Source organism: Crinia signifera, chromosome 8 (genome assembly GCF_055691185.1).
Source record: "Crinia signifera chromosome 8, ASM5569118v1, whole genome shotgun sequence".
Lineage (NCBI taxonomy): Eukaryota > Metazoa > Chordata > Amphibia > Anura > Myobatrachidae > Crinia > Crinia signifera.
Window position 1 is genome coordinate 65794745 of NC_139224.1, and position 16403 is coordinate 65811147.

Sequence of the window (16403 nt, forward strand, 5' to 3'; positions counted from 1 at the left end):
ATATATATATATTTGTATATATATATTTAGGGAGATATTGGGGCTTATAGTTTATGAGATCCACATGCCTACAGTACATGGTATTGGCCTCACCTCCACTTCTCATAATAATCCCTTGAACATTTCCAGCTCCAGGCCCATTAGGCCTTTAACTTGCCCTGGGTAAAGGTGACTAAGTGGAAGTGTTGTCACTTTCTGAGTCTCACCTATAAACAGCAGATTATTCATAACCCCCAGATAATTAAATATTAACTGTGTAAATGTAATATGAAAGTGCAGGTGCAATTGTGGCCCACTTTGCAGCAGATTTTAATAATAAAAAAACACATTAAATATGCAATGTAATAAAAAATCAGGGTACTTGTTTCCTAGCACGGCGCCCATCGCATCGCATACCATAAGGCATACCAGAGCTGGCCTTAGGCATAGGCAAACTAGGCAATTGCCTAGAGCATTTGGAATGCCTAGGGGCATCAGCAGCTTCTGCTGATTAAAATGATATGCAGCATGGGATTCAGTACTGAATCCCGGCGGTCGGGATCCCGGCGTTCAGAATCCCGACGCCGGAATCCCGACAGCCGAAATGCCGACAAGGGGGGGACGTGGATCGCCCCCCCTTGCGGGCTCACTGCGCTCGCCACGCAGCGGGCCCGGTGCCTCGCTACGCTCGGCACACTAATTTATTCTCCCTCCAGGGGTGTCGTGGACACCCACGGAGGGAGAATGTGTCGGTATTTCGGCGGTCGGGATTCCGGCGTCGGGATTCTGAACGCCGGGATCCCGACCGCCGGGATATTAACTGCATCCCGCAGCATGCCTATGTTCTGTGTGTGAGTGAGGCTGTATCTGCATATGAAATAGTGTATTCATGGAAATCCCTGTAACATAGCATTCTGTATGCAGGTACAGCCACAGTCGCACACAGAATATATTTATGCCACATATCATTTTAATCATCGGAAGCTCCTTATGTGTGCTGGTCATAACAATGCAAATAATATGAATTTTCATCAAAAAATGCACCCAACGTTAGCAGAACTGGCCAGGAGCTGCATGGCTTATTGAGGCAAGATGTATGAGGAAACATCTATATCCAAGCAGAGGCAGAGGTCACAGTGTTAGCGGCTGTGCGAGTGCTGTCTGTGGGTGGGTTGGTTGTGCAATAGTGTTCTGCATATGTGTAAGGGGCATTATGTGTGTCATGTATAAATGCATTAATAATGTGCGACATATGTGTAACAGGCATTATGTGTGTCATGTGTATAAGGGCATTAATAATGTGCAACATGTGTAATGGGCATTATGTGTGTCATGTGTATAAGGGCATTAATAATGTGCAACATATGTGTAATGGGCATTGTGTGTGTCATGTGTATAAGGGCATTAATAATGTGCAACATATGCGTAAGGGGCATTATGTGTGTCATTATGTGTATGAAGGGCATTAAAAAAGGTTGGCATAATGTGTAAGGGGCATTATGGTTATAAGGACATTAATAATGTGTGTCATGTGTAAGGGGCATTACTGTGTAGTATTATCAGGGGTGCCAAGAGAAAGGGGAAGGGTACAAATTACCCAGGCCAAAGTCTGATGGAAGGGCCTAGTGGGGGCCCCGGTCCCCCTCCCCTTAAGTGACAGCAGCAGCTGCAGCTCTTCTCCTCTGCCCAGCACACACTGCTTTGTGCTGGGTTGCAGTGTGGCCATGGAGGTGCTTAAAATACAATATTTTCTCAGGATTTCTTAGGCTATAATGTGAATAATGTGAGGAGTAATTTATATAAGGTAAAGTGGTACTACTGTGTGATGTAACGTGAATAAGGGACACCTTCACATGATATAATGTGAATAAAGTTGCACTACTGTGTTGCATAATTTGAATTGGGGGTGCTATTGTGTGGCCATGCCCCTTCCCAGCAAGAACACACCCCTGTTTGGGCTGCGCACCGAATGTGTGCACTGTTTCTATTTAAAATATTGAGGGTAGGAGCACCAAAATGATGACTGCTATGATGAGGGTTGATGGTGCTGGGAAAGGGGAGCAGGGTCAGAGGCGGAACTAGTGGCGGTGCTAGGGGGCACCAGCCAAAATCTTGCCTAGGGCGTCATTTAGGCTAGGGCCGGTTCTGAGGCATACGATGGTATGCGATGCGATGGGATACAATGTTAGCCGATGTTATACAATTTTAAATTGTATACCATTGAATTGTATGCCATTGTATGGCATATACAATGGTATACGATTTTAAATTGTATAAGCACCCTAATGGGTGTTTTCAATGTTAAAATGTGCCCCCTATAAGATAAATAATTGTATAAGCACCGTAATAGGTGCTCACAATGTTAAAAGCACCCCCACTCCACCCGTACTATCAACGCCGGTACGCGTCCTCCTACCTTTTCATACCCCCACTATCCACGTCGACGTGGAGTTGAATTTATATAGTGTGGCGAGCTGTATATCAGTGTATCATGTCCCCTAACTTTCTGTTGTTGGCCCTGCCACATAACATGTTTTACTGTACTATGGTGGTGCTCATGTCATGCCACTTCTTCAACATTTCTCAGGGTCACTTTTAGTTCTTAACCTGCCATTGACAGGGTCTAAACAGATCTCCCAGTGATCAAATTGCGTTGAAATTGCTCTGCATCAATATCCGTGAGAGGCTCTGTGTCATGGAACAACTCCTTAAAAATTTGTGAGGCAAGATCAGAGAAGTACATGCACATGCTCTGTCTGACAACCTTTTCTCTCTGTAAAAGATCCAATGTGTAAAGTGGAGGATGTGAAGGGAGTGGGAGGGTGGGGATAAAATAAGGTCCAATTATACAGACACTGCAGCTTTTGAAGAATAGCAGTAAATAACTCAAATATGCACATATAAAGTAACAATTCATCAACCCTTGCCCTTAGAAAACTGCATTGAGCCCAATTATCCTGGGTTCCCTGCAGCCCTGCAACATTTTGATAAAAAGATGGGGGTTGATAAAGATGGCTGTCCTCTAGTCTGCCTGGGCCCCATACCACCACTAATGGCATTCCTGGGTACATGCTCAACAGGTTGCAGTGTGCTCTCCAAACAATAGACTATGAAAGATAGTGCACATTAAAATAAAAATGAAAGCTATGTGTATTTATGTGAGGTAAACAATGTAAGTTTGTGGTTCTATCAGTAGTGGGCAGGGGCGTAACTAAACATTCGTAGGTCCAATAGCTGATGGTGATAAATGTATGTAAAACATATTACTTAGACAGTAAAGATGGCCCCCCTTCAGCTCTGGGCCCCATAGCAGCTGCATCCCTTGCACCTATGGTAGTTACGCCCTTGGTAGTGGGTAATGATTCGAGACTGTGTGGCTTTAGAAAATGTGTTTTACTACTACAAATATAGAACATGTGTTTTGTCTGAAACCCAAATTATAGAATTATCTGTCTGATTAAATATGTGTATGTTCTGTTTTACTGATAAACCCCATATTATAAACATGTTTTAAAAACATACACCAGATAGTCACCCATCACTATCAGAGGCAAAACAGACATTCGCAGCCTCTGTTGTATATGTTTGTATTTGCGCTGCTGTACTGTAGCTCTAGATCTTGTGGAGACAAAGATGCAGATTTTTTTTTAATATTCAGTTTTAGTTAATAATTTATCTTTAAAGCTCTGCATAACACATTGGCGTTTTATTTATTTATTATGATAGTAAAATATAATAAATACAGTACATTTATTACAGCACTGCGATTTATCTGCATTCAAAGATTTATATACGTACAACATATCATCAATGGAAACCACAGCACTGTAGTATATATATATATATATATATATATATATATATATATATATATATATATATATGCTACAGTGCTGTGGTTTACATTGCTGATATTTTGTATATGTATGCATGTTATATAGTCTTTTCAATATTTCCTAACAGCATGTTAGGTAATACATGTTGCCTTATCATGTTACTGTAATGATATACATGGCACAGATTTATTATACATTACAGTGTATATAACTTATACCATATTACTGTACTGTCATGCTTGTTGACAATTGGGTGCAGCACACAGTGTCATGACGTGATACACATTAGTTAATAAAGATGTATAATAAATATTTATGCTGTCATTTATTGCATGTACAGTATACATATATTTTAATATCATGTTATGGCAATACGATGCATTATAAATGTATTCCATAATTTAAGTACATTGTTTCTAAGCCATTCCTTGTGCATTTATAAAACTGTAAAAACTATCCTTCAGAATAGTTTGGTACATTATACAATATTTATTCTATATATTTCCTTGTATTTTTAATTACAGTTTGCGGTATCTAAGTTTGTTGCAGATTTTATTACAGTAGCTGTCTTACAATACAGTACAGAAAAGGGGAACCAGTGTTATACTACATTATTTATTGCATCTATCTATCTTGTTGATTTACTCAGCATATGAGCTATGGGAACTAATTACTGTTGCAGTGCCAACACATTCTGTGCTGGTATTGTTCTGTATGCTACATTACCAGTATTATACACACACATTTCTTTCTCTTACCTTTGTCAGGGTACAATATCTATTACAGAGAATACGCTTCTTCCAATCCCCCCTGATCTCCGATATAACAATGATGTCCTTTTTCCGTTTCCAAATTGTGGCTCTCCAGTAAAGTCCCCATAAGCTGCTACCTCCTTTAGGGAAAGTGTGTGATGTTCCAGTCACTGTCAGACACCTAATGGTTGTGCAGCTGCTCTGCTGTGGAGAGCATCAGTGCACTAGCATGTGAGCATCAGTGCAACAATGTCAGTAATTATTGTGACTATTGTGTTATGCACAGTTTTAGAAAGTTAATAAGTTAATACATCTGCATGTAAACCTTGTGCCTGCCCATTCTTCACGAAAAAACGCAACGGAATCTGTAAATAAATGGTCAGTTCTTCTTTCCTGAACGATTATTGCATGAATCAAAACAAATCTTCAAGTTGTGCTGTAGATTAGACAAAGTTATGGTAGCCTGGATCTCTTTTATCTGTCCTCCTAATCGCTGCTTACAGTTCCAGCAATCCAGAGAAGTGCAATGTGCAGCTGCAGCAGAACGTCTGTCTGAAGATATTTCAGGGAGAGAGAGAGAGAATTTTTTTATTAGTTTTTTTTTTTTTTCCTGCCCCACCTCCTCATGGAAGTCACCCAATCAGACAGACCAGTGTCTGCTGGTCTCTGTCCGTGCCTATACTGTACCTCAGCAATTTGATGTATTGTCACTAGTTAAATGTGCATATTTCTTTATACATGCTGTAGATTTTTTTCTGGTGTTATAGTACAGTAAGAACTGTATAAACCAGGGTTTCCCAATCTTTTTTGGACCACGGCACCCTAGAGTATCAGAATATTTTCACAGCACCCCTAGGCCAAAAAAATATATAATTAGATTGGGTTTATATGCGATTCTTAGGGACAGTTATGTGGTAAAGGGCAGGATTTGCTTCTGTTTGTACACATTTTATGATTGGCAGCCACCAGCACTGGTTTTGCTCATAAATAATTAACCATTAATAATTTGAGTTGGTCCTGGACCACCAACCCAGGGCACCCCTGCATGTGTCCTGAGGCACCCCAGGGAGATACGGCACACAGTTTGGGAACCACTAGTCAGGGCTGCCAAGAGAAATCCTGGGACCCGGTACAACAACTTCCTGGGACCCCCGTGGACAAAGCTCCCCGCACACTCTGTGGACCCTTGTTACCTGCTTCCAAGTTGGATATAGGGACAAAAATTGACACCGTAATGCCTATTACACATGTCAAACACACCCATTACATATTATACCACATGCCATAATGCTCATTACATGTTATGCCACACACTGTAGTGGCCAGTACACATTATGCCATAGGCGTGCGCAGGCCATTTTAATAGGGGGTGCACCATTGGAGGGGCAGGTCTATCACCGCTTACTGGGTGTGTCTAACACCTACTGGACATTAATGAATGAATCATTTCCCCCACACACACACACACTAGAAACAGGAACAGTGCGCACCGAAGGCGCGCTCCAAATTTTACACCGTAATGCCATTACACATAATGTCAAACACCGTAATGCTCATTACATATTATGCCACATGCCGTAATGCCATTACACTTATGCCATACACCATAATGTCCATTACAAGTTACAGATTACCACACACCGTAATGCCTATTGCATATTATGCCACATAAGTGCCGCTTACCTACATAGTCATTGTCACTGGATACATGCGCATACCTCCCAACTGTCACGCTTACCGCGGGAACGTCCCTATATTCGGGGACGTTACCGCATCCCGCCCGGGGCCGCCATTGTCCCGCGGTGGGGGGGGACAGTTGGGAGCCCCCCAGCTTGCCAAGAATAGACGCTGTGCGCATGCGCACAGCGTCTATTCAGCGCCGACGAGCGGCGAAAATGGGGGCGTGGACGGAGTTCGTGTCACACCCCTGAGGCCACTCCCCCTTTTCTCGAGGCCACGCCCCTTTTCTCAAGCGCGCAGCTTCACCACGCGAACGTCCCGACCTCCCAACTTCAAAAGTTGGGAGGTATGGATGCTCAATGCCAGAAAATCATTGCTTCTTTCCAGGGGTTTCATTCTAGTTGCTATGTGCAATGGGGGAAGTTACATGCTCATTGACAGGGGGAGTTACATGCTCATTGCCAAGGGGACTTACATGTTTGTTGCCCAGAGGGGAGTTACATGCTTGTTGCCAAGGGGGTTCCTTCAGGGGCGTATCTAGAAGTGGGCCCGATAGCAAAATTACTCAAAGAAACCCTCTTCTATATAGAAGGAAGGTACAGGGTGACACAGACATGGGAAGTATGCGGATAAAAGGCGCCTAAAAAATACTGGGGTAGTCTCACTCACACACACACGCACACACACAGAGATAGGAGTGTACCATATGTTATACACAGGATGGGGGTAGAGGGTGCCACAGAAATTCGGGTAGGGGTACAGGGGGTCACACCCAGGGGATAAGGTTGGGTAGCATGGCGAGGGTGGGGGCATGGTGTCTCACACACACATAGATAGGGGGTTGAGCAGGGTCACACACATAGAGGAAGATGGGTATTTGGGTACAAGGTGTCACACACAGGAATAGGGGTAAGAGGGGATCAGACACCAGGTAAATTTGGGTAGATGGGGTCACAGACACAGAGGAAGGGGGAAGCGGGGGACAAGGTGTCACACACACAGGTGAAAGGGGTATGTGGGGGGGTCAAACACCAGGGATGAGGTGGGGTAGAGGGGGTCACACATAGAGATAGTACTGTACAAAGGGTCACACACACACACAGGGGTTGGTGGGTACAGCAATCCTTGGGCACTCACCAATCTGTGGAGGGAGCTGCAGGGTGTCAGGGAGGCTTGAGGGTCCAGGGACAGATCAAAGGGCTCCCCGAGAGGCTCCAACTCTGTACTACAAACTGAGGTGTCACTTCCCCCCCATGGTAAATAGCGCTCCAGCCGGGTAGTGCTGGGCGCGCTGCGCTCCTCTTAGACACTAGAGGTCATGTCGACCTCTAGTGTCTGTCTCCTACAAGGCGGCGGCCATGTTTGGAGTGGCCACCGCAGATAGAGACTGCGGCGCCGGCTCCCTGCCGCTCTCAGCGCTGCAGTCTATGTCTCCTACAAAACGGCGGCCATGTTTAGAGTGACCACCGCAGCGCTGACAGACCAACAGAGACTGCGGCCTTGGGAGAAGGTAAATGGGGATCATTGGTTGATGCTGGTCATTAGGGGGTGCCAGTGCACCCCTGGCACCCCCCGTGCACACGCCTATGCATTATGCCATACACCAAAATACTTATTACATATTTTGCCACATGCCATAATGCCCATTACATATTATTCCACACACCATACACTCGTTGTCATGGAGTTACAGTACATGCTCTGCCAGGGGTTAACATGCTATTTGCCATGGGATTAACTTGCTCTACCAGGGGTTAACATGCTTGTTGCCATGGGTTTACATTCTCTGCCAAAGGTTTCATGCTTTGCCAGGCGTTAACACGCTCGTTGTCATGGAGTTACAGTACATGCTCTGCCAGGGGTTAACATGCTATTTGCCATGGGATTAACTTGCTCTACCAGGGGTTAACATGCTCATTGCCATGGGTTTACATGCTCTGCCAAAGGTTTCATGCTTTGCCAGGCTCGTTGTCATGGAGTTACAGTACATGCTCTGCCAGGGGTTACATGCTGACTTCCAGAGTTGGATCTCAGCCCCAGCAGCATGCAGGGAGGCAGCAGACACAAAGCAACTAGCCACCCACCTTCCACCTTGGAACACAGTGACCTGGACATGGGTGGGGAACCAGGTCTGGGATTGCTGGGCTGGAGACATGGCACTGGCACCTGCTGCTGCTGGTGGCAGCTGGGATGGAAATGTAGGGACTGGGGCGGGCTGGATTCTGCAGAGTGGGTGGTACTCCCATGGGAGGTGGCCTCTCTCCCCCCCCCCCCCCCCTTGCCCCTTGGCACCCCTGCCACTAGTATAAACTGAGAAGGCAGCAACTAAAGATTATAGATGAAACAAATAATCAAGTCTGCAGAAAGGTGCTTTCATTTGCATCAAGACAAGTGCCAAGATGTAATGACAGACAATTTTACTCTACTCTCTTTACTTTAAAGTTGGACATTTTGCAAAGTCGACCAATGTAAAAGCATCAGCGTTCATTATAATTCGTGTTCTTTAGGCTCTGAATAAGTTTGGCCGGTAAAAAGTCAGGTCCATATGTCTTAACCCTTAATGCAGGATGTTGTCTGTGTTATACAGCAGGCATTGCCAAGCTGTTTGTACTGAAGAGAAATCACTGGGATGCTCTCTGGGAAGTCTGTCAGTAAATGAAATGCTGTCTGTGCTGTATTGGCATTGTGGGGATGTCACCTGTGTTCAGGGGCGTATTAAGAGAGGGGGAGGCCTGTGTGCAGCCTCCTCAGCTTGGCCCCCTCCTCTCTGCCGGGAGCCACACCAGGAGCAGTAGGCCACCCCTCACAATCCCCTCAGCTTCGTGAGGAAGCCGCTGATAGGCAGAGAATCGCATAGGTGATGGAGAGCGCTTGTTGAGACCAGGACCAGTGAGGAGACCTTGGATAAGGCCATGACATAGGATTGCACCAGTGGCCGGGGACACCAACTGGAGTCTTGGAACTTGACCTATGCTTGTTACTGGCGAACAATTCTAAGTATAAATTATACTGAATGCAGTTTATCATATGTTCATAATATTGGGGACTGAAATTTATACCCCTTTGTGATATGTTCATGCAATGACTTTCTATGGAGATTCATATATCAGCTTTAACCATATAAACTAACCAATATCCCTAAGGAGCATTTCTAAGTGATTGCATGCAATACTAAAGGCCCACACACACTGGGTGACTTTGAGCTGAAAGTCACTCAAAACAGCATGTTTGAGCGGCTTTCAGCTCAAAGCCGCCCAGTGTGTATAGCTCGGCGATGAGTGGTGAGCGCTGCTGCGGACTCCCGCAACATCGCCGGGAAAGCCGTTCATCTGCTGGTTATACCAGCAGATGAGCAGCTTTCAGGACGGCTTTGCATAGCGCTCCGATATGCAACGCCGTCCTTCCCCCTTCGTCGGCTCCGGGCAGTATGCGTGCACGCGCGCACATGCCCAGAAGAAACCTTATTATCCAGCTCTGAATCAGGCCCAATGTCTGTAAATGTATCTAAAACCATAAACACGTGCCTGCAGTTACTGCATTCCTTGTTTAGTACTGCTTTGGTGTTTGTTACAGTATTTGTAATGCATTTTTACAAACAGATACCCGTAGATGTACTTCAATTTACTGGAGTTTAAAGCACTGAGCTTATCACTGCAAACTGACATTTGTGTTAAATAAAATAAATGTGAAAATGCAGGATGTAAGATGTTTATTTACTAGACTTTTATTAGCTAGTAAATCAGGAATTATTAACTAGTACTGTAAAGGGGCATAGACATGGGGCTATTTCAGCCCGATTTGTAAGTGATCTAACTACAGATGGAGCGTCTCTCATCCTTTCTACCTATGGTGATTGTACCGCCAGCTGGCCATGGTGGGCCACGGCGCGCGGCATCGCAATACATTTTAAAAGCTTGGCAATTCGCCGTGGCATCTCCGGATGAGTGCAATACCAGTGATCATCCACCAGGTGTCGCTTTTTGAAAATCTCATTGCGCATGCGTGAAATTTGTGCTGCAGTGTGTGCATGAAGTGCAAGAACTACAGTACTTTATTGTCCCTGGCAAGCCTAGTCAGCGCCTCTCTCACACCGCCAGCATGAGCATGATTCCGTCTCTTTGGCGGAGAGTGGATCATGCTGACGCGGGCGGAGAGGCGCTCCATTTGTTTGACACACAGGAGCGTCTCTGACGCTCCAGGAATGAGACGCTCCTGCGGCTGAGTTGCGGAGACGCTCCAGGAATGAGAAGCTTTCTGCGTCTGAGTTGTTATTATGGTAGGGTACTACAGTAAAGTACTTTACTACTATTGTACTGTGTCCAGCAAGCTGTACTGTTCTGTAGATAGTGTACACACTAATAAATAAAATTACATTGAATTGCGTACAGAATCATTACACTACATTATACTGTACTGTACGTCTCATTGGTTTTGTCGAAAGGTGCTGGGTTTTCAACACATGTACAGTACAGTAGGTTAGTACAGTATTGTAGTTTTAACACACATAAAAAAATTCCGGCCTACTAATAAGGCTTTCCGGGCGTCTAAATTTGCACGGACGCTTGAGCGTTTACATGGGTACTATACTGGAGCGGCACGGACGCTAATGCATCTCAGTATATTGTTCTAAAGGTGGCCACATTTTGGTGTCATGACATTCACAGTAAGTTACTGATTCGTAAAGGGATCATTTTACTTTTACACACAGTACTGTTACAGTCATGTACTGTATACAGTGGTACTGTAGATTTAGTAAGCTCGTTGAAGTGATACAATGTCTGGTTTTTATCAGTGGTCAATCAGCTGCTACTGTATAGTACAGTACATTACTGTGCTGTACAGTACCTGTCATTTTTTTCAAGCCAAGCATGTACAGTACAGTAAATTCACAGTTACTGTAGGAGCTGATTGGCCAGTGATAAACTACTGTACTCATTACTCAGAGGCGGGCGCGCAGAATGCAACGCTTGTTCCGCACAAGACGCTCATGGGCAGGGCGCCATTTTTATTGTCTTCTAAGATAGCAGAGATGGCTGCACGCTCATCCAGAAGAGCAAGACCCTTTGGAAGAGGAGAGCTCCTGATCCTGGTGGCGTGGCGGGACAGGCCCCTGGTCTCCAACTGAGAGGTTGTCAATGTCTGCCAGGAGGCAAGCCAAGCCATCAGGGAGTGTTTCCAGAGGGACAGGACAGTGAGGGCCCTGCAGCGCCTTTGGAGTGCAGTACATGCTTGTTGCCATGGGTGATTTCCTACAGCATTTGTTTTCAATGTGGTCCAGAGCCGGCCCTAGCCTAAATGACGCCCTACTGTAGGCAAGATTTTGGCTGGTGCGCCCTAGCACCGCCACTAGTTCTACCTCTGACCCTGCTCCCCTTTCCCAGCACCCCTCATCATAGCAGTCATCATTTTGGTGCTCCTACCCGCAATATTTTTAATAGAAACAGTAAACACATTCAGTGCACAGCCCAAACTGGGGTGTTTTCTTGCTGGGAAGGGGCATGGCCACACAATAGTACCCCCAATTCAAATTATGCCACACAGTAGTGCAAATGTATTCACATTACAGTATATCATGTGATGGTGTCCCTTATTCACGTTACATCACAGTAGTACCACTTTACCTTATACTGTATACATTACTCCTCACATTATTCACATTATACCCTTAGAACAAAATCCCTAGAAAATATTGTACAGTATTTTAAGCACCTCCATGGCCACACTGCAACCCAGCACAAAGCAGTGTAAGCAGTGTGTGCTGGGCAGAGGAGAAGAGCTGCAGCTGCTGCTGTCACTTAAGGGGAGGGGGCCCTGGGCCCCGACTGGGCCCTTCCATCATACTTTGTCCTGGGTAATTTGTACCCCTACCCCTTTCTCTCAGCACCCCTGATAATACCACACAGTAATGCCCCTTAAACATGACACACATTATTAATGTCCTATAAACATAATGCCCCTTACACATTATGACAACCTGTATTAATGCCCTTCATACACACAATGACACAAATAATGCCCCTCACACATTATTAATGCCCTTATGCACATGACACACATAATGCTTGTTACACATATGTCGCACATTATTAATGCATTTATACAGTACATGACACACATAATGCCCCTTACACATACTGTATGCCAAACACTATTGCACAACCAACCCACCTGCAGACAGCACTCGCACAGCCGCTAACACTGTGACCTCTGCCTCTGCTTGGATGTTTCCTCATACTGTACATTTTACCTCAATAGGCCACGCAGATACTGGCCAGTTCTGCTAATGTTGGGTGCCTTTTTAGCTGAAAATTCATCTTATTTGCATTGTTATGTGACCAGGACACACAAGGAGTTTTCGATGATTAAAATGATATGCGGCATGCCTATATTCTGTGTACGACTGTGGCTGTACCTGCATACGGAATGCTACTGTATGTTACAGTGATTTCCATGAATACATTATTTCATATGCAGATACAGCCTCACTCACACACAGAATATAGGCGTGCTGCATATCATTTTAATCAGCAGAAGCTGCTGGTGCCCCATGGCATTCCACAATGCCCTAGGCATTTGCCTAATTTGCCTATGCCTAGGCGCCACCACTATTGTAAGTACAGTACATTGCAGTGCATACTCTATACAGTAGCCTGCTGTACACAATATAGTTTTTTGGTTTGCTTTTCCGTTGCAGCGTCTGAAACCATCCCCACCACCCGGGTGAAGGAGGAGCAGCAGAGCCGCACCACCCCCCAGGAGGAGCAGGAGCAGCCAGGACCCAGTGCGGATGGTAAGTATTGTACTGTATAACACCAGTGTTCCTGCCATGTGTACCGAATAATACAATACTTGTGGGCCCGACATGTATACTGCGTAACACCTTTGGGCCCACCATGTGAACCCTATAATACTTGTGTCATGCAGTATAACACCTTGTGTACCGTATACCATCTGGGATCCAACCATTTACTGTACGGTACAGTATGTTTACTGTATTTTGTCTTTTTGTTTTCTTCCGTTGCAGCATTCCAAACCATCGCCACTGCCCGAGAGGAGGAGGAGCAGCAGATTTGCACCACCCCCCAGGAGGAGACAGCACACAGCGCAGATGGTAAGTATTGTACAGTATAACACCAGGGGTCCCGCCATGTGTACCGGAAAATACTGTACTTGTGGTGCCAACATGTGTGCCATGCAGTATACTGTAACACCTGTGGGCCCACCATGTGAACCCTATAATACAGTACTTGTGGGACCAACATGTGTGCCATGCAGTATAAAATCTGGGGTCCAACCATTTACTGCATGGTACAGTATGTTTACTGTATTTTGTATTTTTTTTCCGCTGCAGCGTCCCACAGCTCCTACACCGATGGAAGAGGCGTCAACCTCCAATGTAAAAGGTAACGTGACATCTGGATGGGCCAGCACTGGTGCTGTGATGAATTTTCTTTTGAGAGTGATAAAGGCTTTGGAAGCTTCAGGATTCCAGTTGGAGGGTTTGGCACCTTTACGAGTGAGCGCAGTGATGGGGGAAACAATTGTAGAAAATCCCTTAATAAATTTTCTGTAGTAGTTTGCAAATCCGAGGAACCTTTGGACCCCTCGGAGAGTATGAGGTTGAGGCCATGACTGGATTGCTTCTACTTTGGCTGGGTCCATTTCTAGACCAGAACCTGACACAATATATCCCAGGAAGGGTATGGAAGGCACCTCGAAAATACATTTCTCCAATTTGCAGAAGAGAAGATTTTTTCTAAAGCGTGACAGTACCTCTCTGACGAGTTCTTGATGCTCTTGACGACTGCTGGAAAATATAAGAATATTGTCGAGATAAACCACAACATGTTTGTACAGAAGATCTCTGAATAACTCATTCATATAGGATTGAAAAACTGCGGGAGCATTACTCAACCCAAAAGGCATGACGAGATACTCATAATATCCATCTCTAGTATTAAAGGCAGTTTTCCTTTCATCTCCATCTCGGATGCGAATAAGATTATATGCTCTGCGTAGATCTAGCTTGGTAAATATACTGGCTCCCTTAATACGATCGAACATCTCTGTGATAAGTGTCAGTGGGTAACAATTTTTGATGGTGATTTCATTAAGGCCACGATAAGCGATACAAGGCCGTAACCCTCCATCCTTTTTCTTAACGAAGAAAAACCCAGCCCCATCAGGAGAGGATGAAGGACGAATGAACCCTTTGGCAAGATTTTCTTTTATGTACTCTGACATTGCCTGAGTCTCTGGCAAGGACAAGGGGTACGTACGGCATCATGGAGGATTTCTACCCGGTAGTAGGTCGATGGGACAATCCCATGAACGATGAGGAGGTAATTGGTCAGTAGCCTTTTTGCAGAATACGTCAGCGAAGTCTCTATATGAGGTAGGTAACCCTTCTGGGATTTGGAGGGTAACTTGTCGGGATGGTGTCACTGTTTTGAGGCAAGACTTGGTGCAGGCAGCACCCCACACCAAGACCTGGGATGAGGCCCAGTCAATACGAGGGTTATGGGCACGTAACCAGGGGAGGCCCAAAACAATTGGGTATGTTGACTTGGGAATGACGAGAAACTGTATTTTTTCTACATGCAACAGACCGATCTGTAGAATCAAAGGCCGGGTTTGTAAAGTGACAGTCTCACCTAATATACAGCTTCCATCCACAGCTGTTAGGTATACTGGACGCTGAAGGGGAACAGTTGGTAATTGCAAACGTTTGACGACATCAGCTGTGATGAAACTTTCCGCCGCTCCTGAGTCCAGGAGTGCTGGTAAATGTCGGAGCTGTTGTTTGATTTGTAGGGATACTTGAAAAATACAGTCTTTAGTATTTGGAGAGGTGGTAATAACCTGCCCTATCTCTTACAGGTTAGGTTCTGGCATTTCCCGGTCTCTTGGGAAAGAATCCACGGAATGCTGTGGATCAGCACAATAAAGACATAGGTGTTCATCATGCCGACGTCTTCGTTCGGCTAAGGACAATTTGAAACGGTTAACCTGCATAGGTTCTTCCGTCGGCTGTGGCGGAGTTTTGGGTATAGGCAGATGCAGACTGGAAGATGCTTGGCTTCTCTCTTGATATCTCTCTCCGAGCCTTAGGTCGATCTTAGTGCACAAGGAGATTAGATCCTCCAACTTGGAGGGCAGGTCTCTAGCCGCTAGTTCGTCTTTAATTTTGTCGGCGAGGCCGTTCAGGAGGGCTGCGAGGAAAGCCTCCTCGTTCCATGCCAACTCAGCTGCCAGGATTTTAAACTGGATAAGGTATTGACCCACTGTCCTGGAACCTTGACGTAGGCGCAATATCTCAGTGGCAGCAGAGCTAATTCGACCTGGCTCATCGAAGGGATTCAGTACTGAATCCCGGCGGTCGGGATCCCGGCGTTCAGAATCCCGATGCCGGAATCCCGACCGCCGAAATCCCAACAAGGGGGGGACGGGGATCACGCCCCCTTGCGGGCTCGCTGCGCTCGCCACGCAGCGAGCCCGGTGCCTCGCTACGCTCGGCACACTAATTTATTCTCCCTCCAGGGGTGTCGTGGACACCCACGGAGGGAGAATGTGTCTGGATTTCGGCGGTCGGGATTTCGGCAGTCGGGATTTCGGCGGTCAGGATTTCGGCGGTCGGGATTCTGAACACCGGGATCCCGACCGCCGGGATCTTAACTGCATCCCCATCGAAGATAATTTTGAAAGTACTGATAAATCGAGCATAGTCTGACAGCAAGGGGTCTGCTTTTTCCCATAGAGGAGATGCCCAGTTGAGGGCTGAGCCGGTAAGTATTGATATTACATAGGCAACTTTGGTCCGGTCTGTAGGGAAATACGAAAACTGGAGTTCAAAATGAATTTCGCATTGATTTATAAAACCCCTACAGTTCTTGGGGTTGCCATCAAATTTGGTTGGGGTAGGTAACTGGAGATGAGCTGTGACTCCTGTCGTTGAAACTGTGGGTCTAGGCGATGGCGCCGATGTAGGAGTTGACCCTTGATTCAAAGTGGTTTGTATGTTGTCCAGTCTTTTAGACAGGTCCTAGAGGGCATGAAAGACCTGCTCCTGGGCAGCTTCCTGGAGATCCAGGCGGCCCACAAGTTGTTGAACAGAAGCAGTTCCTTTCTCCTGACCTGATGCTGGATCCATGGAGTC

At 45.7% G+C, this 16403-nt stretch overlaps 1 protein-coding gene across 2 annotated transcripts in view; it reads right to left on the reverse strand.

Annotated features, from left to right (window-relative positions):
* The window catches only part of RASD2 (RASD family member 2), a 34055-nt gene extending 28936 nt beyond the window's left edge, over positions 1-5119 (reverse strand). For both annotated transcript variants that reach the window (XM_083156598.1, XM_083156597.1), the window contains exon 1: positions 4574-5119. The gene's annotated coding sequence lies outside the window, so the exon portion shown is untranslated. The remainder of the gene's footprint in view (positions 1-4573) is intronic.
* Between the last annotated feature and the right edge of the window lie 11284 nt (positions 5120-16403).